The 10,534-nt window shown below is 47.7% G+C and overlaps 1 non-coding gene across 1 annotated transcript; it reads right to left on the bottom strand.

The window, feature by feature from the left end:
* Nucleotides 1-10,047: 10,047 nt before the first annotated feature.
* LOC123847198 (U6 spliceosomal RNA) lies at nt 10,048-10,150 on the bottom strand. Its single transcript, XR_006791450.1, has one exon. It is a non-coding gene; the product is annotated as a U6 spliceosomal RNA (small nuclear RNA).
* Nucleotides 10,151-10,534: the final 384 nt, after the last annotated feature.

Below are 10,534 nucleotides of genomic sequence, written 5' to 3'. Positions count from 1 at the left end.
ACCCAAAGAAGGGTCTAGGCACCTGAATAACAAAGCAAGGGGCAGTTTCCTCCACGAAATCATACCATCAGTCTCAAAATTAATGGGTTAACTTGTATTGGTTTCATATTTGGTTTGTCAAAACCATGAATTTGTCTTGATTTAGTAATTGTAGAAATTACAAGCCTATGGGATGTATGCCCAGTTTCATGTTTATACACATTTAGCTAACAGTCTTATAAAAGTAATTTACATTAACACTGGAAATCCTCAGAAAGTTTTTTCTTGAGAAGGCACCACCCATCATTCACACTTAAGCCTCACTGAACCCCATGACCGCCGCTGACCGTCCCGTGATTCCGTTTCCATTTTGGAAATCAAGCCCTTTCCCGAGCACGTGTCAGGCTGCCTGCGCTCCAACCCCTTTCATAAGTAGCAGTGACTACTGTAGGCGATTTTGCCTCCAGGGGACATTTCAAAGTGTCCAGAGACACTTGGCGGTGGTCACAGCTGGAGGTGGGGGCCAGCCAGGCGAGGGCCAGGGGTGCTGCTAAACATCCTCCAGAGCACAGGTCAGCCCCCCGAAGAAAGAATTATCCGGGCCAGCACCAGCAGTGCCCAGGTTGAGAAGCCCTGATCCTGCTCTCTACAGCTCTAACTGCTGTAAGAGGCAAGTCTTCGGTGTCTTTTCCCAGTTGGCCCGAGTAAGGCGTACTGTTCTCCTGCACCTTATCTTTGGCAGCACTATTCCCTTGCACACGGCAGAAGTAGGCAAGCAAGCAAAAACCACCCCTCAGGCATGAGGTCGGTTGCATGACTGGCTTGATTTAAGAAGGGGGGTTTAGAGGGGTCCGGCATTTGGCTACGTTTTGAGTCAACCTTATTCCAGGTCGTCCTCTATCAGGTCCTGGTCTGCCACCTACCTAGAGTGACTTGGCCTGATGTTCATAGCTGGTCTCTGGAGGGAACGCGCTCTCCGGTGAGTCCCAGAGGAAGCCCCTGGAAAAACAGTATTTGAACAGAAATGGTAGTGAGAGCTTCAAACGGATCAGAGTGGTTTCAGACATCTGAGAAATCTGGATCAATCTCCGAAGTTCTCTAAAGGCCCATGTAGTTGTGTGACGATGTGCCCACATGGCTGTTGGGGAACGTCCCTCCCCTGACTCTCTGTCCCCAAGTAACCATATACGTGTTCACGTAGGTCCTGCTGTATGTTCCTCGGTCCTGTCTCCTGTCCCCCATCAGACGTTTAAGTCCTGCGAATAGAGCCTTGCATGTCTTGTCGGCCCTGGAACACGGCGCCGCGTGCTCAGCGCTCTGGCCTGCTCTGAGGGGTGGGCAACGCGGTCCGTGGGCTCGGAGACCGCAGGCCGCGTGGGACTGTGGATAAGGGCTTCCCAAACCCTGCCGGCTGTCCTCTCCAGCCCCTCGTCCCGTTCAGCTGTGATTCTGGTGCTCAGACTCCAGTCAGAACCAGCCTCTCGGCTTTGGAAGCATGAGAATGTATAGCGTCCTCCTGGCAAGAAAACAGCCCTTCGTCTCCAGGACCGACAAAGGGAATGTGCTCCTCCTCACCAGGTCTGGGCAGGCTGCCCAAGGTACAGCGGGGGCGGGGGGTCATCTCTGGCCCCTCTGGCCACCTCCCCACCACACTGACACCACACCACGGGGTCGCTGAGAGCGCTGTGGGCAAGTCTCCATCCCTCCTTAACAACTCGTGATACATGGCAGCTGCTGGATGCCCCACATCCTGCCTAAAACCGCCACCCTTCCCTTCCCCCACTCCTTTTGAAAAAGGAGGGAAAAAATCCTCTAAGACGACTCCGCGGGCACATGCCATTAGCACAACACACGTGCCCTGGGGTATGACAAATGTGGCCCTTATTTCCTGGCCTGGACTTTAGGGGTCTGCTCAGGCCCCACAGCTGAGAGGAGGCTGGAGCTGCCCTGGGGGCCCTGACAAGACTGAGGGCAAGGGCCTCTCCGCTTGGCACACCGCCTGGCCCTGTGGGCTCTTTGGTTGACACCCCTCCTCCAGGCGCCTGGGTCCTGCATGCCTGGGGGCCTGCGTGGCTCAGGGCGGCTCACTGGGCTGGGCGTGCGCACCATGGCTAAGGAAGAGAGGAAACTGAAGGCAAGAAAAGCTGGGCATTGGCTGTGAGGGCATGAGGCCCGCAGAGAGGAAGGTCCATCGTGGGGTCAGAGGTCAGAAGGGTGCTGAGCACAGCGAGTACTGCTGTAGGAGACAGGTCAGTGGAGATGGGTCAGGTGAAGTCCCTGAGCAGTAGCAAGCTGGGGGCTCTTTCATGGGATCCAGTGATGCTTTAGGTCTGGGAGAGGGCGACGAAGAGGGAGACGGACTTGGTAGCACAAGAGGATTAGGCAAGGGCCCCTGGGTGGCTCAGTCGATTAAGGGTCTGCCTTCGGCTCAGGTCATGATCCCAGGGTCCTGGGATCGAGCCCCGCATCAGGCTCCCTGCTCAGGGAGGAACCGGCTTCTCCCTCTGCCTGCCACTCTCCCTGCTTGTGCTTGCTCTCTCTGTGCCAAATAAAATCTCAAAAAAAAAAAGGGGGTTAGGCAAGACTTGACCTGTCCATTTTAGCCTGATCGTAAATCTACGATGTTCAGACTTGGTTGTGGGGAAGGCAGGGAGCAGTTGTGAGTTTTCCCTGACTTTACCCCCACACAGTGGTGACGTGGAACCCAGTCTGGGACTCCTTTGAAAGGGCCAGCCAGACCCTGCATTAGCCAGAGCCTGGGCGGGTCCCCAGCTCAGTAGTGGGGATTAGCTAAATGTGGCATCTGGTGGGAGCCAGAACCTAACTTTAGCCTGCTAGGGCCAGAGGCAAAGTGTGTAGGCTGTGGCCCCATCGGTCTCACCAGGGGCCGCTTCTGTTTTACATCCTGCACCTGTGGCGATTTGCATGTCTCAGAGCTGGCTGGCCTGTTCTGAGGCTGAGAACATCCTAGACTCTCACTCGGGACTCCTTGTTTGCTTGGCAGCAGTCAGCTCCCACTTTTCCAACCCTGGGAGCAAAGTGGCTCTTCCTGCATCTCTGCCCTAGGAGTGGGCCCGGGGAGGGGTGGCGCCTGGCCGAGGTCTGAGTCTGGGGGTGTAAGGGGGGAGGGCTGGTGAGACCCGACTTACCCTGTGAGATGGGGTCTGACTGGTGCAGCCGCCCATGGTCTAGTCTGCAGGAGATCTAGGCTCCTGTTTCCCCTTACCCTGGCTGGCAGGCTTTGGTTCTTGTCCTGGTGGCTTAGCCTGCTAAACAGAGGTTGGACAAAGAAAACAAAAGGAGAAAAATGGGGAAATTAATAGCTCTGGTAAAAGATCTGGTGGAGAAGGGAGTTAAAACCAATTAACCAAATGAGATTTCAATTATCCCATACAGTCTCTGGTCCCTTTCTGGTACATAGCCAGGCATCAGAGTTAAATGTTGGATGGAGGCACAAAACAGTTCACACCCATTCACCTACGAATTCTCTAGTCTTCAGTTTGAAAGCTGGTGAGCCCAGGGCTCAGGGTGCGCACCGGGGCTGATGTCACCAGGCGGGGTCATGCGTATGTCCAGCCTGCAGGCTGCAGGACAGGATTCTGTCTTGAAGAGGACTGACAGGGGTAGTGGCCGCAAGCACCGTGTGGTGTCCCGCCAGCACTGAGGAGAGGCTCGGGGATGGGCTGCAGGAGGGGAGTGCACAGGGGAGGCAGAGAAACGTCTCTCCTGCCTCATGCTCTGGGGGAATGCCAAAGTCCTGAAGTCTGGCCCCAAGGGATTACCACATATCAGAGGAACATCAAGGAACAGATCTGAGTGATGGGAAGAGGCCAAACCCTGAGAGCCCCAAGTGCCCCCTGGCAAGAAGAGTAGATCTTGCTGCCAGGACTCTCAGGCCTAGAATTCTCTGCCAGTGGCCTATCCCCTTTCACCCTATTTATTCTTCCTCTGCTCTGGACTAGGTTATTCAAAAGAAAATGCAAAGACAGGCTGTGAATTTCCAGAAAGAGTCTCAGGGGCTCCACTTAAAGTCAAGTGGGCTACGAACCCGTAGGAAATATCAAAACAGGTACAAAAGGAAGACTGAAATCTCTTCTGCATAAGCAACTGTTCCATTAAGCTCTATTAGTCTATGGGACGTGGGGCAGAATTATTGTTCCCATTTGAAATTTAATTTCTATCCTGCCTGTAATGGGTTATCCAAACCCATCTCCTGGCCCATGAGGAGAACTGACTCACTCTCAGGAGGCGACCATTGCTGTCATGGGCCTGAAGCTACGAGTACAAATCTCAGCAACAGTGGCTGACTTCCTACACAGGAAACAAAGTCTATCCAATTTAATACAACCCCCACACCACATACCTTCTGTATACAGCTGGTGACTATCTGGGAACACGGAACAACAACTCGAGTCACCTTAGTCCCTGAGTGTCTGGCAACAGAGGGAAAGTCCTAACTGGGTGGGCAGCTGAGGAGCCGCTGAGAACATAATTTTCTGAAGCATGCTCCAAATCAAGCCCAGTATTTAAGTCAGCCATGACTTTGAGGAATTGACATGGTCGCCTCTGAGGAACCCCACTGAGAAGCCATCGTCCCCTAAGATCTCTGGCTTTGCTGGGCGAGAGGGCCTGGAGCGGATATGTTCTCATTACCGCATATAGAGCTCCAACATCAAATCCTGAGCAACAGGAGAACCACCAGAAATCATGGTTTCTCTGCTAGAACCCTAAGAAGAGACTTGGGGTTTTTATTTTGTACGAACCTGGGGTGTGCTGAGAGAAATAGAGGAAATGGCCTTGGTGTTCCTTGCTAAAAAGTGGCAAAATCAGTTAGCAGGCATGGAGTGAGGATTAGAGAAGACACTGTGTGTCTAAGGGCCACAGGTTTGAGACAAGTAGAGGGGCTGATCCAAGAATGCAACATGGTGGGGAGAAAAACCAAAGAAATGGACCTTCAAAATGACAATTTCTCTTTGGAAACTGGAAAAGTAAGTAGATCACGCTGTTTGGTTTCCACATGGCGTGGCTCTGTCCCCTAGCCCAAAGACGCGGAGAAGTCCAGGGGCCACGCAAATGTGGAAAAGCCAGGCAAAGGAACATTTCTCATCTATATGACTTTTTACAGCTGCTGTAACCCATGTGGTTGCACCTGCTGCGTGCATCAACCTCTGAAGGAAACGGGAATTATTTTCTTCATTTCACAGGTAAAAACCGTGGAGTCTGAGAGGTTAAATGTTCTCAAAAACCACACTCTTTGTAGGTGGCAGAGCCTGGATTAGAACCTGGGTGCTCTAACTTTAAATTCAGGACTCTTCCAGCAATGTCTGTGGCTTTAAAACTGTGATATTGGACAGAACAAAAATAAATCACATATTTATTATCCATAAAAGCAAAAAACAAAAAAAAACTGTGTACCCAACAGAACATCCTGGGAGGGAAAGGAGATCCTGGCATTCTTGACTCCCACTGAGATGCGAGCAGCTCCAATTTCATTTGCTTTATCTATCGGTGTTCCACTCCAGATTGAAAACAGGTTGAAGGGGTGCCTGGGTGGTTCAGGCGGTTAAGTGCCGGACTCTTGATTTTGGCTCAGGTCGTGATTGCAGGGTCCTGAGATCGAGCCCCGCATTGGGCTCCATGCTCAGCGGGGAGTCTGCCTGAGATTCTCTCCCTCTGCCCCCACTTGCTCTCTCTCAAAATAAATAAATAAATAAATCTTTTAAAGAAACAAATAGGTTGAAAAGTCACTGCGCTCTGCCATGATGCCTCCGGTGGGAGGGTTAGGCTGCAGGACAAGGAGCCCCCTTGGAACATGTACAAGGGAAGGAGGGATGGAGATAGCAGCTCAAGCAAACTCCCCGTGTGCACGTGCTCTGCGCTTCGGGTCTTCTCTTAGGGAAAGATAGAGCTGAGGTTTGTCAATTTGGGGAAGTAGTTCCTGGCTGGGCATCATGGGGTCAGCTTTGGGGATCTCATCCAAACAAGTCTAAAGGCCTCAGCAGACTCTAAGTCACAAACAGCCCAAGTTTAATAAGCAGTTACAGCCCTGTGTCCGGCAAGCGATACTTCCAGGCTCCTCCATGCCCGGGCTCCAGTGAAATGCGTGCTTATCCCAACCAAGAGTTGGCTTATGCCGGGGCACCACCCCTTCCTGGTGCGAGGCCATGCAGGGTGTCACCCCCACCAGCCTGAGTCTGGAGACCTCCCAACAGTTTGTCCCTTTCTTCTGAGCTCTTCTTTCAAATGGCTCTGTCTGCTGTTCAGATCTTCCCAGGAGCCCTGCATTACAACTGCTAGTTTTAGCCTCTCCAAACGGAGCTGCTTAGAAACGGCCTCCTTTTCTCCCCCAGCTTCCGAGCTGGCAAATATTCTGGCTGACCAAGGGCCTCCTGGAGCAGTGTGGAGTCAGGCAAGTCATTTAAGGTTCGGTGTTGACCCTTTAACCTAGACTATTAAAAAGCTGCTTGCTACAGGTAAAAGACTTGTCTCAGGTCTGTCTCTGCTGATCATTGTGGTTGATGGACCTAAATGCATCCTTTTGTTCCGATTTTACTTACAGCTTGGTTTTGTCATTTGTTTTCACATCTCTCTCTCTCTAAACTATGTGTGATAGAAGTCAGACCTGGACATAGGTGTGCACTTACATACTGTGTGATCTTGGACAAACTACTCAACCTCTCTGATCTTCGTTTCTTCATTTATATAAAAAAGATAATACCACTGCACAGGGTTGGTGTTTGTTTTTTAAATGAAGAATGAATGAAATCAACCTGTACAGTGCTTAGCACAGAGTCAGATTTTAATTGTTGCTAGTTTCTCCTTCCTCCTTAAGGATAAAACACCAAATTTACCCACATTTGTTTTCCCAAAATCGAGTACAGCAGCATACATAACATACTCTCAGTAAATGTTTGTAGACAGTATGAATGAATAAATAAGGAATGAATCAAGAGGGCATACATGAAATTGATAGGCCACAGGAAAAGTTGCCAAAACAAATAAGAGTATTAGAACTTAAGAAGTGAGAGATCTATCAAAGGCTCTAAAATGTACATACAGATATGTTCATTGCTGTGTTTTTTATAATAGCAGAACTTTTGAAGTAACCTAAATGTTCACCAAAGGGGACTGGGTACATTAATTAAAGTAGTTGAATATAACATTCTATGCAACCATTTTCAAAATGTAGATTTTAGAAATATTGTTCCATAAAAATATCCAAAACATATTTTTAGGTGAAATGGTATGTTATAAAATTACACTCCTGTAAAACTATCTATCTATAGTTCAAAAGAAAGAAATGCCTGGAAGAATATTAAAAGACAATGATTATGTCTAGATGATGGAATTATGGTAATTTTTATTTTATATACTGTATTTTCCAATATTTGAATTTTTATAAGTATCACTCTTATAATCAGGAAAAAAAATTTCTTTTGGAAAACCAAAACATGCGAAGGGTATAATAATCAGTGTTAGGGTTTTTTGGGTTGTAAATGCCAAACCCACTTTAAACTCCCTTAGAGTCCAGGGAAAATGTGTTTGGAAGACTAGTATGACTGTAGGAAGGTTGAGATGTGAGTGTACCTCAGGAATAGCTAGAAACGGATCTGGCATCCCGCACCTCTGCATGAGGGTATCCTTCCTTCTACTGCAGGCCAGCTTCCTCCACATGGCAGGAAATGCCATCTTAATGAGTTCAGAGCTGCTAGTCTCCACCACAGAGAGAAAATGAGCACTGTGCTCTGTGGTCCCTAGGTCATGGATTCCAAAAATATACTGCACTTGGCCCCACTGGATCAGACGTTCATCCCTTACCCAGTTGCTGTGCCCAGAGCATGACGGTGTTCTATAACTGGTCCAGCTTATGGCCCATACCCATCCTTTGGCCCATCAGTATGCTCAGGGGGTGCAAGGTCCTGTCAGAAGAGCTTAAATAATAGGTTGAGAAATGATTGTCCACTTGCCCCTACACCCTTCTTCTATGAACTGATATTTCCTTGGAGGTGAGGGGGACAGGTTGGGACATTCTGAGTGTGTGGGCTTAATTTCTGTCTTCAGAGAAGGGCAGGGGAAGGCTGGAAGTAGGAGGTGGCCAGGATTGGACTGAGCATTATCAATATTAGAAACGATGAGTGAGCCTCCCTGGCAGGTCCCCATGCTGGGGTGAAGATTCATCTGAGTCCACAGAGACTTATGGCTCAACCCAGGGGCTACATGCTGGCTGGACAGAGGAAGTAGCTTGTGTTGTTGTCACAACCTCTCTTCCTGGGCATCTTCCGTCACTTCCGTATAATCGAGGAGAAAGAGATCTTCCAAAGAATGATGCATTTTCTTAGAGTGTCTTGCATAAAACAACCAGAGCTCAATGAAACATGCAGTGGCTTCCAGCCCTCTGTGCATTCCCTACTTCATTTACTTACTTAGGAGATGGTAATTTAATTTCTTTCCAAAATAGAGTGAATGTGATACGACCTCATGATATCATAGCTTACTGTTACAATTCGATTTGGAATAAGTTACTGTGAAGGAAAGGGATCATGACACCGTGAGCCCCTGGTGATCAAGGGCTATGCTTTAGCCATCACTGAGCCCCAGGGCAGTGCTGGTCCACAGTAGGTACTCAGAGGTTAAGGGTGCTCAAAAATCTTATGGTTCATTCTTAATGTATTTGTTTCTTTGGGTTTCTATTGTGGTTTTTTATTTTCTTCCTTTCTGCCTTTTTTCTGTGTAGTAAGGATGCTATACATTGCCCCAAATCTTCTGGTTCCTGCAGTAAATCATTTTCAGAGGCATGTTCTTTCTTTGAGCCTTTGCGATGATGTTCCCTTTATCTTGTTCTATGGCATTTCCCCACAGAATTCATTTTTTACCCATCCTTGATCAAGGTAAGATCTATCCTCCTACCAACAGGGAAGCTATTTGGACTGCCTTGGGTGGGGCTCACTGTCCACTTAAGCATTGGTTGAATCTTAGTTCTATAGATGGCAGTGGGTTTGTGGGTATAACTCCCAGCCCACTAGAAGCAATTGTCTCATTCTTGTGGTGGGTTAACCCAGCCTCCCAGCAAAAACATTGCCCTGGAAGCTCTGCTGGTCCTCAGTCTATTTCCTTTTGCCCTAAAACAATATAGCACAGATGACATTCTGTTTCTAAGATGCACAAAAGGATTTTAGTATGGCATCATATAGAATTACATGTCTCATCCCTTAATAGCCACTGCAGTGAGAGACATTAGAGTACATTTTGTTTATACTGAAACTGAATAATCATTGAGCACTGAGGGAAACAAAAAGAGTGTTTTCCTTTCCTATTTAGTATAAAGAGCTATGGAATGAAAAAATCCACCAAAAGCCATGACAAGTCTGGCAACACAGATCCCCATTTCCATGGCCATGTATCATCACTATGCATTATTTACCTTGCTCTTCAGCATGAAATTGATTTTTAGTTGCAAGTAAAGGGCCATGCATCAAGAGGTACCTAATGGTAAGGACATTTGTTTTTATTAAACAAGTCCAGAGGTACAGTGTCTCAGGGAAGATCTGACCATGTCAGCAAGGGCTCAGGCTCCTGTTCTCCTTCACACTCTGACTTAATAGGCATATTGCTACCCATCATCAGGCATATTGCTTCATGGACTTGATGTGGCTGCCTTAGTTCCAGGCATCACATCCATATTCCAGATGAGGAGAAAGGGATGGCAGCAAGCTTTTTTTCAAGTCTGTCCCTTTCATTAGAAAAGCAAACATTCCCTGGAAAACTCCCAGCTGACTTTAATTTTATGGCTCATTGGTCCCTGCTGGTAACATTTCACTCCTAGCAGCAAAGGAGGATGGAACAATGAGCAGTCTACAAAGAGAAATTGTATAGCCATGACTAGATGGAATTTATCAATCTTAATTCATTCCTGGAGTCAAGGTCTATTGCTGCTACACATCACCAACCTTCACCATCATCTGAACAGAAGGACAAAGACAACCTTGGCAGCATTATTTTTAGCTGTAATGATGGTGGCTGTGTAACTGACTGGTGCTTTTCTAAGATAAAAGTACTTTGAAAATTGTGAAATGATGTATGGTTTTCACAGATTTGTGTGCCATCCTTGTGCAGGGGCCAGGCTAATCTTCTCTGTATCGTTCTAATTTTTGTAAATGTGCTGCCAAAGCAATCATGAAATGACGTATGGTTCGGTCACTGATGAAAAATACAGAGTCAGTGGAACTGAATATTATTAAGTTCAACATATTTAAAAAATGACAGCGTGGCTTATTGAACTCAAGAAGACTACAGAGAGGGTGCCTGGGTGGCTCAGTTGGTTAAGCGACTGCCTTCGGCTCAGGTCATGATCCTGGAGTCCCGGGATCGAGTCCCGCATCGGGCTCCCTGCTCGGCAGGGAGTCTGCTTCTCCCTCTGACCCTCCTCCCTCTCATGCTCTCTGTCTCAAATAAATAAATAAAATCTTTAAAAAAAAAAAAAAAAAAAAGAAGACTACAGAGAAATCAAATAGTATTTACACAATCTTCCTTTCCCAAAAACAAGTAATTTCTGAAT

This window comes from Mirounga angustirostris, unplaced genomic scaffold (assembly GCF_029215605.1).
Source record: "Mirounga angustirostris isolate CCGP_5_RB_7025 unplaced genomic scaffold, mMirAng1.0.hap1 SCAF_6, whole genome shotgun sequence".
Classification (NCBI taxonomy): domain Eukaryota; kingdom Metazoa; phylum Chordata; class Mammalia; order Carnivora; family Phocidae; genus Mirounga; species Mirounga angustirostris.
This window is presented reverse-complemented; position numbering and strand designations above follow the sequence as displayed.